Raw genomic sequence first — 17,457 nt, 5'->3', positions numbered from 1 at the left:
TTACAAGACCAGTAACAGCTCGCATGGGTCTCAGTTACTGTTGACAGTTGAAGATATGCATATTAGCAAGTTATGCAATAAGAGAGAAAAGGCTTAATAGCCAATGGTAACTTACATGGTGATCAACCTCCTTTATCAGTCATGGTTGGTGATTTATTTATTTTTTATTGTAGAAAACACTTAATGGCTTATTTCAACAACCCGAAACATAAAACGGTGTTGAAACAGTATTAGATTACAAAAAAGCCAAAAGAAAACAAACGAAAAGAAAGGAGGTAATTGTGAGTCTTATTAAAGTATCATAATGTGCGTCTGTATTGAAAGGATCTTGCTAAATGTGGTTGATGGATTTTATCGTTTGAGTTTGAGAACGTGCGCCGCTTTAAATGTTTCCGCCGCAAGGAATTGTTAACATGTTAATTTGCTGGTGATAACAAGTTTGCACACGTTTTTACACACGCAAACCTTTAATAAATCTGGCCCTTAGTCAATAACAGTCAATAATACAAACTCTTGACTGTCAGAGCCTCTCCTGTCAGAGTTTCACATTTCTCTTGACTTTTTCTATTTCTGTCATCTCTTTATTGAAAGGGTCATTTCACAGGCCACCCTAGTTGCTCATCCTTAGGCACAAGATTAATGATGCAACATAGACAGATAATGATTATAACTAAATCATGTTTCACTTGGACCACATACTGTACAGCTCTGTTGTATGTTGAATCCCTTCTAAAAAATATTTCTTTTAGTCCCTCTGCACCCCACTGAGCATTAAAAATCAATCTGTTGAGGCTCCATCTGCTAATATGACTAAGACCTTTTAACCTCCTCTCAGACCTGACCTCAGGCCAGCTTCTCTCAAGCTGCCATGCCAGGCAGAGACACACACACACACACACACACACACACACACACACACACACACACACACACACACACACACACACTCTGCCTCAGCCTGGCATAGACCAGAACCTTCTGTTCCTACAGGAGACATCAGCTAATTGGGCGATAATAAAAGACAGAGAGCGATGACTTTTCAGCAGCTGGATCGACTGAACTGAAGCCCTGCTTATAGGTATCTAATTTGGCTAATTTTACAGATAAATCTGCCTTGTGAGAGGTCTCGATGTTGAAAGTCAATCTGTAAGGCTGCTCCCTATATCTGATCACTTCAGTATTTATTTTCTATGCTTATACATGTGCCATCAGGTCTACCGCCACAATGAGCACAGTATTACTCCCCATCTCTTTGTGGTTTGCTGATGGAGAAAGTTTAAACAAACAAAGCCATTATGTACCATAAGCGGCAAGAAAGGGTCAAGGACTGTCCAGTCCTGTTCATATTTCACTAAGTAGGTGTAGTAGTGATGACAAAGAACGAGGAATTACTAGTTTTCCACATAACGCCCATAATCTGTGTGTATGTTGAGAATATATTTGATCTGAAAAAACAAATGTTTACACAGCGTATACCCACAACAAAGACATCTTTCTCAGATTATTTAACACTGTTAATCACTTCCTCTGTTACTTGCTTAATTGTTATGTCCTGAAAATTGACATGTTTCTACCACTCACTAACAGTTAAGGAATGTTTAAGAGCTGAAGGAAGAGACTGTAAAAGTGTGCCAACACCACAACCCTTTCATGCTCCCCAAACATATTACTTAAGGAAAAATTCGCAACATTGTCTAAATTGATGGTGGCAAGTTAAAGTTGATGTAACATTGACAAAGTTCCTAGAGTAACTAGCTCCTCAAAACTCATGCAACAAAGGCCATAAAGGACCGCATGACAACATTAGACAGGAATAATGGATCCTGACATTTTGTAGTTATCACATTTCCAAACTCTTCTTCCATACCACACAAAAACTCAGAAACTAGTTGGTCAAGAAGAGGGAGAGGCTCTTTTTTAACAACTGGTGATTATACTATATCAGCAATTTCAAAGCATAATAAATAGATCTGCCGGTAACTACAGCCTTCAGGTACAGTGTGTGCCATCACAAAAAGAAGTAGGCGGAATAAGCACCACTTCTGTGAAGCAGATCTAACAACACTGGAGCCATGTAAAATATTGTCTGACACAGAAGGCACAGTGGCTTATTTGTCCTATCATCAAGGACATTTTTCTGACTTCATCATTTAGTTCTTGTATGGTTATGTTTTTTGTGATGAGTTTTACTTAGAACAAGCCTCAAAACCAACAGCGCTGCATCCTCCAATAGAGGTTGACCAATATTCAGCATTTGTCCAATAATCTGCTTCGGTCATTTTAATAAATAGATAGCCAATATAATTAAATTAATAAAAAATGCGCTTCTTTGGTTCTGATGCAGCCACCTATATCTGTCTGCTCTAGCCCACAGTGGTTAAGTACAATGTCCCGCCCACAGTACTAGCTGATTGGTTACAAGTCACGAGTTGAGTATCGACACGCACTATAGTGTGGAAGCAGCCAATAGAACGAGCGAGCCATCATGCTGCAGCCCCTCCACTCCTCTCTTAGCAGAGCTCCGTACACACAGACGGAGCAAAGTGAGCAGAGATTAGTGTAGATACACCAGTTAACCATAACTACAGCTGCAACTGTAAGTAAATGCAGCAAAACCAGCAATACTAGTAAAAGGCTGATACTGCATCAGTACAATAAGCAGCATGTAAAGAGCGATTTTTTTTCCTGCTGTCTCATCCCCCGCAGCTGTGTTTTGATTTTACACAAGCACATGTGCTAGCTCAGCTAATAGCTAGTTTGTTATAAACAAGCTAAAACGAAATATCTCCGTCTGTAGCCTGTTTAGCTGAGTTGCTACGTACCTTATAATTCAGGAATTCCTTGCAAACTTAGATGCTTGTGGAGACAAACCAGCTCCTCTCTACCACGAGCAGCAGAGGGAGGAGGAGGACTGACATACAATAATATTTGTGCTCTTAATTCTAAACTTCACTCAGTATTTTGATGTCAGGAATATAGTTTATTTTTCATGATTCATTTGTTTCCAGTGAGATATTGATTTTTATGTAGTGACTTTGCTGCTGTAAACTTAACTTTTGTTGCTGCTCTGAAAATAGTAATTTATAAAATTTAATTCTCTCTTCTGAATTTATTCTTTTCTAAATAACATGTTTTTAAAAAGCAATTATGTAGTAATGAAAAGAGGAAGAACAGAACCAATATTATCAATAAAATCCTAATATAAAATAAATACAATATAAAGGGAAGCAGGAAAGATAATTAATTTATCAAGTCCATCTCTGGAATGGATCTCTAATTCATTTAATTTACTATTTATAAAGACTAAACATGACAAATAACTTTAATCTGGTTATTTTCAACAAAGTTGTGTTGGAGTTTGTTATTCAAAATTCTGACACCAAGATTAAATATTTTACAGCAAATGTATATCAGCATCAAATATCGGTTACTAATAATCAGTATCAGCCTGAAAAAACAAACAAACAAACAAACAAAACAGTCCATCTCTACCTTCTAAGAAATAATGCATGACATGTGGAGGAAGAGATGTTATGATGTCAAAGTAATCAAACTGGTCAAATACACATCCACCACAAACTCCATATGTTCCTTTGTTTTATTTTGTTTTACACATTCTAAATCAGATTCACTAAAGTTCTTTTACAGAGTGAGTAGCCATGCAATATCTACAGATTCGACCAGGGCATGTTAAATCCACCTATCATATGAAATGACAGATTGTCTCCCAATATTTCAGCTACAGCTCCGTAAACACGCTTCTCCATGCCATTAACAATGATAGTCAGATCCTCTCATGACAGTCTGTCAAGGTCATCCAGGAATGGTTTAAAAATTACGCTTAAATTCAAACCGTTTGATGTGACAGTAACGGACAAGTAAAGCTAGATGAATATGTTTAAGCTGTGAGCAGTACTTTGAACCTATGTTTCTAACCGTGTAGTAAATTGCACAAAGTTTGTGCTTGTTGCATTTAGAACCCAGATGATTACACACCTCAAATAGGTGAAACTTTAGAGCATCTGGATGACTTGCTAAGATTTGGTGGTTCCTGAAATAAAATCCCTCTTTATAATCAGTTAGAACATGTACATCTTTCATAGTTTTGCTCTGTCGGCATTTAATCCCAAACACCTTCAGAGCAGTATTTCTGTAAGTACATAACTACATAAGAGTAGCTTCCAACCACTTGAGTCTCTCAGTACTTAGTTGACAGGTTCAGTAATTTCAAGGCATGATTTTTTTTTTTTTTTTTTTTCCCCAGCATATATGGAGACTTAAGTTTTCATGAAAAAAAAAAAAAATCTGGACTGCAGAAGTTCATATAGTTCAGGACAGGACAGTCAGCCATTTTTTGCAAGATAATATTTAAGAAATGCATCATAGTTTTCTTTAAAGAAGTTTAACAAAAGGATATCATTCAGGATTTCTGGTTGAAAAGTCTGAGGAAGGTGTTTTTTCCCCTAGATTTCAGAATGAAACCCGAAAGATTCTCTCTGAACTTCAGCAACAGTTCATTCATATTAGGAGGAGAATTGACAGCTCCACTGCTCCTCCTCCCCCACTATTGTTTCCTGGATATCATGAGCAGTAGCCCATCTGGCTACAGGCAATATAATGTCTTTATGCTTCCGGTAACAGTGTTGGAAGGACTTGTATTTGGAAAATGTTATTGTTAAGGGCTGGCTGAGTTCAGGTGCAGGGAGCAGAGATGTGGACCCAAATGCAGACAACAGCAAGGTGGATGCAGTTCAAACCAAGGATTTATTAAAGTTAAACAGAACAGGCTTACTCTGGGAGCACAGCGGCAATAGTCCAACAAAGGAAACTCCAAACCGAAAATTAATCCACAGGGTAATCCAAAAACAAGGAACGAAGTACAGAGAACAGATGGCGACTGAACACTCATGATGATGTAACAAAGACTAAACCGAACAAGCAAACATTTAAACACTAGGTAACGAGCAGGGCGGGAGCAAGACCAGGTGGAGGCAACCAGGCAGAGACACACAGGCAGGCAGAGTGATCACAGAGGGCGCAGACAGAACCAGACTCAAATGCACAAACATAACTGAACATCAAAAGACAAACTAAACACAACAGGAAACAATCGCCAAACAGAGAACACAAACCAACACTTAGCAGACAGAAAACTAAATAATACAAATAAACTACAACTAAACAAAGGAACAGGGCCCTGTTTCAGAAAGCAGGTTCCACAAACTCTGAGTGTAAACCTGAACTCTGGTTTGAGGGTTTAGTGAAAACTGAGTAAGTTGAGCCCGAGATGAGGGAAACTCTGGGTTTTCGGTTTCAGAGAGCGAGATCAGATACACTCTAGGTCTGTAACCCCGGCAACTTACGCTGTGAACCTAACCTGCTCGGGAGGAGGCTTACTTCAAATAACGCTGAGTTTCTCTCTGACTCCTCCCCTCCTGCGGAGCTTGAAGCGGCTCACACACCGTTTCATTTCCTCATTCATACAGTCGACACATATTGGAACGCAATTACGTCTTTAGAAACATCGGAATCACGGTGAAATAGGCTATTCGTTGTTTTTTTTTTTTAACCCAAACTTGATCTTGAACATGACACTTTTATGATCGATCTGTCGTCGATATATGGACAGAGAGTTGGACATCATAAATTTATCCTCAGCACAGAATAAAATCTATAAACTACACTGACATTAAACACTTACCCTGCGCTACAGTGCTGCAGTAATCACTGTTTAAAGTAATCTGTATAAAACTGATCAATGAACAGTAATCTTTCATATTGTAGTCGCACTGATTGAACATTCCTATCGTAGTTATCAGCTGGATATGATGTGAATATTTCCGAGTGAGGATGACTGTGGTGCAGCTGAAACAAATAAATGTAGTTTAAAAGTGAGTTTTTCATTATCTGCTGATAGTCTGAATGTGTTTTGACAGCATTTCATAAAATACGAAGTGAGCAAGATTTTATTCATGTAAAATAGACTACTAAAACTTCACAGTCAGTTTGAACCTAAACACATTTTACATTGCAAAAAAATATCATTAATAGGCCTACTGAGTCGGACTGTCACTTTATAATCACAGGTCCATGAGTAGCCTAAACTGTGTCTAATCTGTTCGATTAATATTTTCATCTTCAGTTATTGCCACTGGCATTTAGTCCCGTCAGGTTACAGCTGAATAAACAGGTCTGTAGCGATTTAAAATAAATAACAGGCTGGAGGAGAATTCCAGCACTTTATCAATCATTAAGGAAATTATGGTAAATAATGAATGAACAACGCTGTATAAAATGTAATATTGTTAACATATCGATCCTTCGTTTTTGAGCCAATCAAGCATGCATTCATATTTCTAGCTCCACCTGATTAAAATGGAGGCTCTTTATTTACCCGTTGCCTTGGTGAATCGTAGTATCGGAGCTCTATTGATGATGGCTTTTTTCCATCCCCACGCACGCGCTTCCATCAGGCTCAACATACTCAGAGTTGACAGAACTTATTTTGATCGGCTTTTCTGAAACGGAAAACTTGGACTTTGACAGCTCAAAGTTCGTCAACCCAGAGTTCAGGTTTATACTCAGAGTTTGTTGAACCTGCTTTCTGAAACAGGGTCCAGGGGTGGAAAAAACAAAAACAAAATAGTCTCTTGGTCAGTGGTCGGCAATAGGCGGCCATCCCGCCAGCAATAATAGCTGGCCCGTGGATAATTACAGTACTCCTCAACCAACCTTGGTGTTGGAACTGGAGTAGGCCGGCAGGTTGGATAGCACTGGAGGACTCCGCTGAGGCCAACATAGCAATCTTGAAAGTGTGCAAAATTAATACAAGGCTAGCCACGCCAGGAGCAATGAGGAACCCAGGGTTATTTTTCAGTCTCTTCAAAAGAGGCTACAGCCCCCAGTCTCTTATTAAAGTCCTAAAAATAACTTTAATGCAGTGAGAGCTTGTTCATGGCAAACCTCACCTCGCTCATTTCCCTCTGGGACAAGGTAAAAATCTCAGTGATCTGTCTGTGTATGCTACACCCTCCAATGCATAGACTACTTCCTTGCATAAAACTACAGGAACCAGGTGCCATTAATTGTCTGAATTCTGTGAACCCAGATAAAACATTTAGTCATAGTTGGGAAAAATATATATATAATTAAGGCCAGGGTATAGGTCACGTTCAAGCTTGTATGATTACTTATGGAACAGACCAAACCATATTGAAACCTCCCCAGAGAAGTCATAAGATGTAATTTTCAATTCAGGTTTTGCTCAGTATATTTTGAGATATTAAAGCGCTGATGCAATGTTTTTTTTTTTTACTTTTCAAGACAGTATGAGGCTATTATTTGCCTTTTTATTTGAAATTGTAAATAAGTGCAAGTTAATCTTTCAATTTCTACTGTGCATTTAGTCATGCTAAATCACATCTACATTAACTTACAACAAAAAGACATCGTTGGAATCTTACTGTTAGTACCAGATTTATGCCTGTAGTCCCTGTAGTTTGAGTTACACTCATATGAATGGTGGTATGTTGTTTTAGGCAGAATTCCCCTAAAACATGCTTGGAGTTCAAGAGGTTAACAGTGCATTGTGATCTACTCAATGTAACATTAAAGGGATCCATGATGCCTATGCGATTATAGTTATTTGTCCATGGTTCAGCTTAGGCCTACAACAATCACATAAAATTTAATGTTACCTTGGTTCCGCTGTAGCTTATTCTGACTGTACTGGACAGGTTCGAGAGTTAGTATCATGGTTTCCTTCCACTGCTGAACAAATCAATGTAATTTAGCTTGCTTTTAACTATCCTTCAGCGAGGTATGGAACCATCATCTCAGTCAAGCCACAGTCCACTGCTTTTCCATGAACTTCATTATCTAAAATATAAAAAAGGAAAACAACGTTAACCACCACTGTGGTAACAGCGTAATGTGCAAAATTAAAAATAGACTGCCTAAGTCACACTCCTCTACATCTGGGCCATGGGACCTTAATTCGGAAAAAATATGAACAGTAGTCAATGGAAAAGGACAAATTATTTTTTGATTCCATTTGGCTTGTGCCCTGAATTACATAAAATGACTGGCCAAAATGAAATTTGTTCATGCAAACAAAATCAAATTTTATCGTCAAACTGCAGAGTAAAGCTATGTTTTTAGTAAGACCGCATATCAATACTAACATAACATTAGCTGTTGGCAGATTTTTTTTCTAGAACAAAGGGGGAAAGTATTGAAAGAGGTAATCTTGTACTCAATAAATTAGGTAATTTTGAGAACTGCTGCTAATGTTACTGGAAAGGGGAGCTAACATTAGTCAGTTCAGTGAGAGCCAGTATGCATGGCTGGTCAGTTTGACGACAAAAATAGACTTTCTTCACAGGATAAAAAATCATTTAAAACCACCGGACACTGGCTAAGTGCTCTAGTCACATGATAGAAAAATTCCAAAAACATAATCAGATTTTTTTTCATCATGGCCCAAGTCACACAGATATTAAATTTTCCCTGTTGTGTGTAACTTATGGCTATTGAAAACATGCAAATCCATCACTGTGGGAATTTGAAATTTGCACACGCACAAACTAGCTGGACCAACTCCCTAACGTTACCGAAAATATAGTCATAGACAATATTTGTATAGTCTAATTATGTGGGAAACACCGATAATACTGGACGAATTCACTTTGCTTTAACGTTATATTTCAAACCAGTACTTCTACACGTTCTGAGGCAAAAACGCTGTGTGCCAGCTGAGCCATTGAGAGCACAGATGCCCAACCTAGCTGTGCAGCAACGTTAACGTTACCTTGGTTTGCAAGCTAGCTTGATGGTGAACTTGAAATAACATTGGATAGCTAAGAAAACATGTAGAATGACCATGTGTGTCACAACAGGTGTAGGATAGAGCAGGTTGGAGGACCCAAATGCAGAACACAGAGCGGGATCAGTTCAAAAGGTTTATTGACAAACTGAAGGTGAGCACACTTACAATAAGTGGCTGAGTCTAGGGAATCCAAAATAAACACACTCCAAGCAAACAAGGTGATCCAACAGAAAATCCAGAAACATGGACAATCCAAAATTCAAGGAACCAACAGAGAACAGGCAGGAACCACTACAACAATGACTGGACAAGGACTGAGGGAAACAAGCAAGCATACACACACACACACACACACACACACACACAGATACTAAGTAAACTTAAAAATGCAGATGAATAAAATAATAAACAAGGCTACACAGAGAAACACAGAACCAAAAACAGACTTAAGCAGGATCAATAGAACACACGAAATGGAACCTAAACAAGACAAGAATTCTTAACTCATAACAATATGGGGCTTAATACTAGCTATGGTTTTAACTAAATAGCTAGCCACTAATGTTCCTATCAGTCGTCTTGGTTGAGTGTATTGTGAGAAACAGAGTTTGAGCTGCATGAGACTCGTGCCAGGTACTAACGTTAATTGTCAATGCTGCTCCTCTACAGTGACCTCAATTCCAGATCGAATTAAATCTGCAACCAAATCATCCGTGGATAACTGTGCAAGCACCATCCCCAACTTTGATCCACAGTTTGGATTAGTGTCTATTCAATCATGTATCCTTCCACGCTGCAATATTTTTTTGCTTCTGCTGAGTCGACCATTAGTCTGTAGCTAAATTCTTTCAATAGAACATAACTGAACGCATTAACAATTATTTGTTATTTTCATTGTAAAGAGAGAGTAAAGGGTTTGTTTAAGTTGGTAAATTTTGAAAACACCAACATGCCATTTTCCAATTTACAATTAAGTTTAAAATAACCCATTTTAAAATCAAAGTCTATTACATTAACATGATTAAAGAAAAGATTTAAAGGGGCACATATCCCAAAACTTCAGCTTTATACACATTCATTTAGTTTGACAATAATACAGTGTTACTGAATTGCTCTAACTTCAGTGTTGCCAGATACAGATGATGTATTTTAGCCCAAAAACTGTTCAAAAACCACCCAAACGTACAGTGTTTATTTCAGTATTTTAACTGCCACGATTAAAATCAGGCTGTCAATTGCAACTTGAACAAGCCGCTGAAGAACACAGCTGAACATCTGAACGCAACTTTGTAGAACTATGTACAGTCAGTGGAACTGCTTTCACACCTACCTCATTTAGTTCGGTTGAATCACACTATAGTTCATTTTCCCCCTTAGTGTGGTTCGTTTGGGCAGGTGTGAATGCAGCAGTTGCACTTGGGTGCGCACCAAAAGCAGACCAAACAAGCGTACCGAGACCTCCTTGAAGAGGAAATCTCTGTTAGTGACAACAGACACATCAAACTGCATTATATTCTTGTCTCCTTTGAAACGCCTGTATCCTCAACGACACTGCATTATAATTCATGTTAGTAGCTAGCTAGTCTAACATTAGCCGAATGTCTAAGCTAGCTCGCTTTTTAAAAAGACAGAGGTGATCAGGAATCGGAATGTTTAAAAGACAATATGCAAAAACGACCAGTAAATACTATTAAATATGTACAAAGCCAACTGTGAAAGTGGCTAAAATAAGTATCAAACAGCACTGGAAGGAGTACAGTAGGTGACAGGAAATAAGATGATGTGCAATTTGTAAAGCTGTTGTATATTAAATATTAATGTGAGTAGCATTGTAATATGTTTTATTAAATTCAAGTACTTTCTTTACTTGAAGTTGGCAGTAAATTTAATTTTAAGTGGTATTAAAAAGGTCTTTATAAGTAACTTTGACAACCCTGGGGGTACAGGAAGTACTGACACACACAAACCTTGCATGCCAAATGCAACCATCACATGCACGACATGTATGATCATCATACAAGTACATGTAAGTGCACTGGGGAATATATCGCTTATATACTACTCTGATTCTGTGTGTGTGTGTGTGTGTGTGTGTGTGTGTGTGTGTGTACATACACACACTATATATATATATATATATTTCTTTCAACTGTATTTCTCTTTTTCTTCCTCTTATGTTTGTTTGTCTCTTGTCTCCATCCTGCATCTTCTTATGTGGATCCTGATATGCAGGTACAAATACATGGTTTCTTCTTGTACTAATGAGGTGTGAGAGTTAACATGCCAGTGTTTTGTTGTGCTGTGTATAACACTGGCCAAATTTGTGATGTGAAAGCACTTGTTTTGGGGTCTTTCCCATATGCGTTTGTGGATACACATATGCAATAAAAGGCCATTACACTGTTTCATGTACTCCTTTCATGAAGTCAAACCTGTTCTCACACCAAAAGCAGCTCTAAAGTCTTATCATCCAAGCGTCATGAATTCATGAACTGTCAGTATAACTTAGTGAAGCTCATTAGTACACACAGACTGTGAGTTTTGCACAGATGAAGCCTAACTTTACTAAAACTTTGTGATTTTTTTACACATGAAGTATCTCATTTTGAAGCTCATCACACAGAGGTAGAATGGTTATTTTTTGTGGTAATATGTCGAACGCCGTACTACTGGATCTTTGTTGATAGAGTCAAAATGGGTCATGGTTCATTGATGTATTTCTCTATTTTATACATTCAAGATATCTTCTCTACTGCTGTTTGTCAAATGGCAGCAAATTTGCAGCTGGATTCTGCTGAGGAGTCTGGGTTGAGAGAATGTCTGCATGCTGTGCAGTGGTGTACTGTCTTTTTGTCTTTATTCCCTTTGTTCAGAAGTAAATTGTTGAGTGAGAGTAGTGTCTGATTGTTGTTCATTCTGTCACAGATGCCAGCACTGAAGTAGTATTTGTGTTATTGTTAGTATTGGTGTTTGTGGGGCGTGTGTATGTGTGTGTGAATAAATTCACTGCAGCATGTTTTAAAGCCCTTGAAAAGCACACACTTTGTGGCACGGTTAGCTCTGTTGGTAGAGTGTGCGCCCCATTACAAGGCTAAGGCTGCAGCCCTTAGCTGCATGTCACCCCCCATCTCTCTCCCTCTTTCCTTTCTAAACACTGTCATGTCTAATAAAGGCAAAAAATAGAAAAGCAGACACTTTAATGCTGGATATTAGAGTTGGGGTGTAAAAATAAACATATCAGAGGATTACATTGATATTACACACACATTGTGAGAAGCTACACAGTTGATTTCTCACCTCAAAACTTCTCTGAAGTGGATTTAGTGATGAAATTACATACGGAAACTGTAAAATATAAACCTTGCTGTTTCTGTTGCGCGCTCAATGATGATGCAGTGAGAATAGTGACAATTCTCTCCGACCAATCAGTAGTCGTAGTCGTGTTTTCACATTCACATTCACATTTCACATTTTAGTATCCCTCAGCTCACTTCGAACCTCGACGGAGGTGATTGACACCAATCTCTGTGTCATATCTGTGTATGATTCAGTCAGTGTGCTTCCCCACCACAAGATAGCATTAGGAAATGTCAAAGTGCACCACCCACATAGACACACACACACATGTACATTCACCAGCATAATAACATCTGCTCTTCAGTAAACCAAATGTTCAGCCTCTTTGTTCTCTTTATCTTTTGTTGCTGTTTGTATGAATTTCAGGTGAGCTCATTGTTGACAGTGAACACAGCCTGTTCTTCTGACATGTCAGTGAAGTGCTGATGTAGACAATGTATTCAGTGATGTTAACATGCACAGGTTAAACACAGACTGTTCCCAGCAGTGTGGTTTCTCCAGGCTGTAACAGAGGATCGAAAGGAAGCGCATCCACATGGAGACAGTGTTAACAGGGTCTGCAATATGAACTGTACATACTGTAGTGGAAAGGCAATGCATTTGGAAGATTTATACATAAACATGCAATTTATCTTTGTATACTTGAGGACAGTTGTTTCCTTCCAGAGAAGTGACTCATCATAACTGTCCTCTGGAGTGATACAGCAGACAATTAGAGCAAGCATTGATTAAACTGGGAAGAAGAGCTTTTTCATGTGGGCTGAGAATGTTTCCAATTGATACAGAGCAAGACAGATCTCCTCCATCAGCAGTGTCTTTACAATCAGGGAATTTTAACTCATCTAATGTATTCTAATCTTGTTAAAAGCAAGCTAGAGAAATCATTACAGCCTCTACATGCTCACTCCAAATGAAATACTGCAGACACAGTATTGACTTCAGCCCCAGCAAGTTTTGTAGGCTACTGTCAGCAATCCCTCAGCACTTCAGAGAAGCCACATGTTGTGTTTGGATCCCAGATACACTAAGAACTTGTGTTACCTATTGTGTGGTTAACCCAAACTAATGAAGTCATCCTAAATGGTGACCTGTCTGCGTACTACATCCAGATACCTTTGGTATTTCATTTGTTATTTAAAGTGATTGATATCATGTTTTAATAATTCTGTACTAATTCTATACTGAGTTTTGTATTATAAACATCTAAAAACTGAGGTGCAAACTTTCTCTATTTTGCACTGTGAGCTGCACTTAATCAAAGGTGCTGAAGATAACATTTATGTGGGGAGATTTCTGCCTGATCATAAGTGTTTTCAGGTAGTTTCTGAGGATACTACCATATTAACAGAGCAATAACATAATGCACATCAGAGTACAGGGCAGGCAGACTTATTATAAATTCTCAATAAATGATGACGTTAGTCTCTTAATATTTTTTTCTCTACATGTCAGAACACAGATATGTGGGATTTTGAATGTAGAGAAAGCTTTGAGCATGAGTAGAAAACTTTCTAAAAAAGGAGCCATTAAAGTCCAGGAGTTTATAACTAAGGGCCCTTTCACATCTGAAAGTCTACACCAAGTTACGAACTAGTTTATTTCAAGTTTATGTTTTGATACATTTTGACACATTCAGTTAGTTTTGGTTTAACACTGCAATTATGTGAGCGCACAATAACTTTCCGTGACATATTGTCATCATCTAAGTGGGCTGCATCTCCCTATACTTGACATTGATTGGCTGGTAAACATACGTGCATCTGATGTCAGCGTGTTTGTTATGGGTGGAGTGGTGTGGGGACAGAGAACCCAAATGCAGCGCTCAGAGCGAAGGAGGTTTATTGAGGGAAAAGGGGGTTGAGGGACTGGAGTGGAAGGAGAGGTGGATGCCGGGGAAACACTGGCACAGGGAAACCGACGGGACTGGGACCAGGGAGCTGGGGAACACTGGGGCAGAGGAAGCGGGGAGGCAAGGAAGGACTGGGAGGACGCCGTGAGGGAAGTCCGAGGAGGAGGGGACCGGAGGAAGAGCCCATTCGACTGGACGGAGAACGAGGGTGAGTGAACCTGGGAGGAAAGCAGACATAGAGACAGGGTTAGTGACAGAAATCAAAAACATGAGAGCCTGAACGCAGAGGTGGCACCGGGTATGGAGCAACGACGATCAAGCAAGAGGGGTGTGGAGAACCGGGGTTGAAATACAGGCAGGGATGAGGTTGACTACTTGCAGGTGTGGCAGGCTGACGAGGTGGCTGATGAGGTGCAGCTCATGAGCAGAGGGAGAGAGAGCACACACAGGGGAGGAAACACAGGGAGGCAGGCAGAGAAAACCAAGGAAAAAGCAGAATAACTGAAGAAAAGGAGAAAAAACCAGGACACTCACCTGCCACCACAACAGAGCCCCCCCCTCCCAACTCTTCAGGGGCCGGGGAGCCGGGCTAGAGGCCGGCAGCGAGACAGCAGCAGGGGAAGTCAGGAGCACTGGGGGAATTCAGAGCCGATTGCAGGGATTCCTTGAGACGACCCACATCCCAAAGCAGCTCAACCATACCTGGAGCACGCAGTAGGCGCGGTTGTTGACCCGGAGCCTTCTCGAAGCGGGCTAGCGCATCCAGCCTCTCGTGCCAATCCTCTGCCCTTAAGTCCCTGAGGAGACTGTCCGTGAGGGTCCTCACTTGGCACAGATCCCCTGGGTCTGCCGCGGGGCCTGATCGGCGGCCATCATCCCGGTCAAAAAGCTCCGCTTCCCGACGTAGGATCCTGAAGGAGGCTGTGCTCAGACGCTCCGGAGGCCGTCTCTACCCTGCACCGTCGGGTAGCCCTTCTCTCAGGTCTGTTACTGCTACTCCAACACAACACTCGGCAGCTCACACACTCCATCCTCAGTCTGCACGCAGTGTTGAAGCAGATTCTGCTCAGTCTTGCTCTGGAATCCCACAACTGGCATCTCCTCGTCCCCTTTTCTCCCCAACCACACTAATAATTGGTGACTCCATAACCAGAAACATCCGTTTCTTTAACGCTGCCACTCACTGCTTCCCCGGTGCCACCACGGCTGACATTTTAAAAAAACTCCAGGACCTGATGCCGTCGCTCCCGTCCTCCATCACAAGAGTGATAGTCCATGTAGGAACAAATGACACAGCTCTTCAGCAGTCTGAGTTGACAAAATCAGATTTTAACCGTCTTTTTAACTTTTTAAAGCAGTGTGGAAAGTCCGTTTTTATCTCTGGTCCCATTCCCACAGTTGGTCGCGGTGCTGGCCGCTTCAGTAGACTCCTTGGCCTCCACGACTGGCTCCAGTCCGCCTGCAGAGCTCACCGTGTGTGTTATGTGGATAATTTTAATATTTTCTGGCAAAGAATGCCTCTTTTTAAGACAGACGGACTTCACCTAAACGAACGGGGCTCAGAAATGTTAGCTGCTCACATACAGCATGTGGTGCGGTCCACACATGACTTACGTGAATGACTAATCATTCATGCAGCACACCTGGACACACCACTGGTCACAGAACAGATCTCTGCCTCACTGCCACAAACAACTGTCTCCACCTGCTGACATGTAAAGCCGTCTGCTACCAGCGCTGTTCCAAAGACTTCTATTCCTGTCATCATCACGCATAGACCAGTAAACCGAAATGTGCACATCCCACACAGAAATATTAGTAATCTCTTAAGGATTAGGACAACTGCACCAACTCCAGCAACCAGAACAAACTCATTTAAAATGGCTCTCTTCAATGTGAGATCACTTTCAAGTAAGACTTTTATCTTAAATGATTTTATCTTGTCTGCAAATCTAGATTTTATGTTTTTAACTGAATCCTGGTTGCAAATGAATGACTATAGCCAGCTAGCTGAACTGTGTCCGCCTCAATATGATTGCTTTAGTCAACCGAGGGTCAGTGGTCGTGGTGGTGGGCTAGTGAGTGTGTATAGGGAAAATGTTCAATGTCATCAAGTACGCTGTGATGAATTTAACTCCTTTGAAGTTCTCACTCTTAAACTTGGAGGGCTGCAACCTATCATATTTGTTAGAATTTATCGCCCCCCAAAACCGCCTGGAGGATTTTTATCAGAACTTCCTGAATTTTTATCTACTCTGGTTTTAAATTATGACAGAATTGTTCTTTGTGGCGATTTTAATATTCATGTTGATACAACTGACTTTTCCACATGCCACTTCTTTTAACTTCAAACAACATGTCAAAGGGCAAACACATAACCGTGGTCATACACTGAACTTGGTTTTTACCCTGGGTGTCAGCATTTCCTCGGTGGAATTAGTGGACATGACCATATCTGACCACAGATGTATTGTTTTTAGCTGCGGATTTGCCTGTTACTCATGCTGCCTCACCAAGCTCCGTGTGTTCTCGCGTCTTTAATGAACAAAGTGTTTTGCACATTCTTTCAGAGCCAAAGCCAACACCTGTTGATCACTTCAATCATATCTGCTTGTTTTCACTAAATATTACTGCTCCTCTAAAGGTTAGGCCTACGTCTAAAGCTAGTAAGCAAACCTGGATAAATGACAGCATTCGCAGCCTAAAAAGGGAATGCAGGAAAGCAGAGCGCAGATGGAAAAAATCCAGTCTCCAAGTCCATTACCTCAGCTGGAAGGATTTATTAATTAACTACAATAACATGGTTAAGGATGCGAGAACACACTATTTTTCTGAACTCATTACTACACATAAACACAATTCCAGGTTTCTGTTTAAGACTGTGGATCAGCTGGTAAACCCAACCAGTCCTTGTGCCTCAGCTGGAAGTAATGATGACAGTGAATAGTTTTTATCTTATTTTAATGATAAGGTGGTGTCAATCAGAGCCTCTATTACCCCCGCGGCCTCTTACTCAGAGGTTCCTCACCAGCAACAAGAGAGTTTTAACCAGTTTTATCCCATCGACTTGTCTGAGCTTTTAAAAACAGTATCACAAATGAGTGTCCTCCAGCCCACTTGATTAATACCTACAAAGTTTTTACTGAAAGTAATGGATTCTGTTGGGCCCCCTTTGATCTCTGTTTTTAACAGCTCCCTATCTACTGGTTGTGTCCCTGATTATTTTAAAACGGCTTGCGTGAACCCACTTTTAAAGAAACCTGGTTTAGATCCCTCCCTCCCACATAATTTTAGACCAATTTCAAAACTGCCTTTTATTGCAAAGATTTTAGAAAGAATTGTGTCCAAACAACTGCTCACTGTACTGGAAAATAACAAATTATTTGAAAAGTTTCAGTCTGGTTTCAGGAAGTACCACAGCACT

Source organism: Micropterus dolomieu, linkage group LG17 (genome assembly GCF_021292245.1).
Source record: "Micropterus dolomieu isolate WLL.071019.BEF.003 ecotype Adirondacks linkage group LG17, ASM2129224v1, whole genome shotgun sequence".
NCBI lineage: Eukaryota > Metazoa > Chordata > Actinopteri > Centrarchiformes > Centrarchidae > Micropterus > Micropterus dolomieu.
The sequence above is the reverse complement of the archived record's forward strand: the minus strand, read 5'-3'. Positions refer to the sequence as shown.